The sequence below is a fragment of the Pteropus vampyrus genome, unplaced genomic scaffold, assembly GCF_000151845.1.
Source record: "Pteropus vampyrus isolate Shadow unplaced genomic scaffold, Pvam_2.0 Scaffold331, whole genome shotgun sequence".
NCBI classification, from domain to species: domain Eukaryota; kingdom Metazoa; phylum Chordata; class Mammalia; order Chiroptera; family Pteropodidae; genus Pteropus; species Pteropus vampyrus.
In genome coordinates, this window is record NW_011889112.1 from 1,096,717 (window position 1) to 1,100,038 (window position 3,322).

The 3,322-nt window shown below is 38.0% G+C and overlaps 1 pseudogene; it reads right to left on the minus strand.

The window, feature by feature from the left end:
• Positions 1 to 1,804: 1,804 nt before the first annotated feature.
• Positions 1,805 to 2,991, minus strand: LOC111730720 (annotated as a pseudogene).
• Positions 2,992 to 3,322: the final 331 nt, after the last annotated feature.

The following is a 3,322-nucleotide window of genomic DNA, read 5'->3' on the forward strand; positions in this document are numbered from 1 at the left end:
CTTTAATCAGGTACTTCCAGAGAAAGGATCTGACTGCAGGAATGACAGGAACCAGACTTCAAATGGTTTTCCAGGAACTGAGGAAAATCAAGGTTTTTTCCTGCAGTTTCTCTAGGATGTGGGTTATAGAGCTACAGTTGTGCGAGGAGGAATTCCAGAACTTTCTCTAGGACTGGTGGGAAGGACTGTTTTTTTCACATGCAGAGGCTTTCACACGTTGCTTTCCATGTGAGCCCAGCTCACCTTATCAGAGACTCTGTGGCATTGCTCATTTGGGTGGGTTATTGTAAGGAAAGATATACAGGAAGAAAATGAAACTCTTTATTTTTATTTCCCCGCCGTGGGCAATGGCAAGATATGTTGACTTTAGAACCTTTATTTCATCCATGAGAATTGCCTTTTCCTTTCAGAAGAGTCCCACCTCCTCAGCTGCTGCCCTAAGTACTATTCACTTCCCAATGACCTCAGTCCAAAGGTGTCCTGGGGCATCAGCATGTCTATTTGCCCTGTCCCTAGTCACCGTCAATGAAGCATTAAACAGCACACAGCAGGAACTGCTCCCTGTGTCCCAGTGTATGAAGCTCAAATGAGCGCAGCATCCTGCTGCCTAAAGAGAGAACTAGCATAGTTGTCCAGAACAGGTAGAACATGAATCCAGGTCATACCTAGGCTTAGCTACATAAAGTTTAAAAGAAAAGCCTGTGTCCTGCAACAGTGTAAACAACTCAAGAGTTGTATTCAAGATAAAAATTGAAAAGAGAAACCACAGGAGAGCCACCACTCTTTGTGTGGCCGGTGCCCTCCTCACAAACTTCAGCCATTCCTGGCCTCTACTGCATACTTCACAGAGACTTGCTTCTGCCCAGAAACTCCCTCTAAATTACAATGAATTCCCAGGCTTCATCTGCAGGTAGCATCACAGGTCAGGACCTGATGGAGTCGCCGGCCTCTGGTTTCTGAAAGCAGTCTCTCTGGATCTCTTTCTTTTCCATGTTCTACTACTTTAATTTCACTATTTTTCTTTTTTAAAGTTCTGCTATCTGTTAGCAACTTTCACATATATTATTAATGTCCTTCCTGACAACCCTGAATGGGATTTTTAAAATTTTATTTGACTATGTTTAGACAAAGCTTAGTTTGTGGGAGTCATGAAATACATATGCAGAAATAAATGAGAGGCTCAGCACACCAGAATCTGTGTCCAGGCTTCATCTTTGACCATCCCAGGCCACCACAGAGGTCTCCTTTAAGGAGAAATGACACTCAAGCACATATTAAGACTTTTCTGGCGGTCATCATTGGATAGAGCAGAGCCCGAGTCTTGGATTAGAAATACAATAAAGGAAACTTTAAAGACTCCTGAAGGAAGTGGACTATAAAACAATTCTGTTTTGCCCAAAATTACTGTATTGAGTTTCTACTGAACAACTTAGTGAGTTATTACAATTTAAAAAAAACAACCAAAAAAAACAACTAATACTCATTCTAAAGTCACAGAAACAAACTTTTGTTCTCTTGGCTTGTTTTGCACTGTATTCCTTTAACCAATCTAATAGGTTATATTTGTTTTAATTTAAAAAGCCATTAGTCATTTATATGGAAAATAGTGCTAAATAAGAATGATATTTGACTTTCAGTCTGCTGAGCTTAGCTGTGAAATTCATATCTCTTCTATAACAAGTATTGAAAGGTAGGAAAAATCAATTTAATAGACATTAACTAATTGCACATGTATGTCAATGCTTGCATAAATGATGAGTTATAGATGAGCAGTAAGCGTGGTTGCATGATGGACAGGTAACATTCAGGGTGCTCTACAGATGTATTTCCACTGAGTTAAGCTAACAATTTTCTTTCTGCGAATTTTTAAAGGAACCAATTCCAAATCTTCCAGCTCTGGAGAGGGTGGTATCTTTTAAATTTTTTTCCAACTCATTGACTTTTCTAGCTGTTTCAGTTTCTGCTTGTTCTTTCAAGATTCAATTGCTTTTAGGTCTTCTTTAAGTTCTTGAATTTTTTGTCTGTTTTAGTGACTCCAGATGTTAATGGAAACATAATATTTCGTGGTGTGCTCTGTGGGGCAGGGGTAGGTGCTAAATCTTGGTTCTTGTCACTTATTATTTCCCGCTTTGCAGCTTTCTTAGCCTCACATTTCCTTTGATTTTTAGGCGCTGCTTTCGATAATGGCTTATCATTTCCTGTTTATGATTTCTTATTCTGGGATAGTTTTTCCTCTGGCAGCTTGGAATTGGTGACTAGTTTATTTTTTACAGGTGGTAGTTTACTAACCCTTGGAAATTTAGGTTATTGGATACGTCACTTGGAACTGCTTGGTAAGCTATTTTTGCTGGAAATAGTTCATACAAAAATGGTTGCTGGGACGGAGCTGGCATAATGCCAAAGTTCATACTCGATATTAATGTACAACCTGGGAACATGCATGGTAGTTAAAATGTGTTCCCCATCTGGGCACCAAGCAAAAGATGTAGGATCAGAGGCTACGGCTTCAGAAATAGATTTGTATTTTTTAACAGCCCTTGATTTCATCTGTCCCTCAGATTTCTAAATCTATCTAGCATTAATATATGGCCATGAGGACTAAATAAGCTGCATTTAGAACACAGGATCACATTTCAGGTTGAAATTGTTGCTTTAGCAGGCACGAAACAATGAATAGCATAAAACTCAGTAAAACTAGAATTCCAAATTACATCATAAATAGGGCTATGTTTTGGAAATTGAATGGATTAGAGCACTTTCTCTATTTGTTGCAAACTAATGTATCATTTAGTTCCTGTAATAGGAAGTTTCTGTCTTGTCAAATCTCTTTTAGCTATTATATTGCAGCAGTAGCTTTTTTATTTGATAGCATCACAACCTTATTAACCTTAGAGGAGTGGCTGTTGCCTAAAGTGGCTACATGAGGTCCGCTAAAATTGGGATACAGATAAAAACTAACAAATGAAAGTGCACTCTTATGTTTTGGAACATAGAGAGTCCCCTGTGTCCAAGTGATAACACAGTAATTAAATTTTTGGAAATGAAAGTTACTTGCAATCTTACTAAAATTGTCTTTAAAGAGGTGAACTTCATTGCTAATATTTCAGGCACAAATAGTTTCATTATCTGACCAAGATAGATATAAATTTTACATTTTTTGATGAAAGACTTCAAGCATATCCCAGTATTCATGTCATAGAACTATAGGTTGAGTCTCCCAGGGGTGCAAACAAGGTCCTGCTCTTACTAAAGATATAGATTTTGTAATATTTATGAAATTGCCTTGGAAACACTGTGCTTTGTGTAAAAATATGCTGGTCCA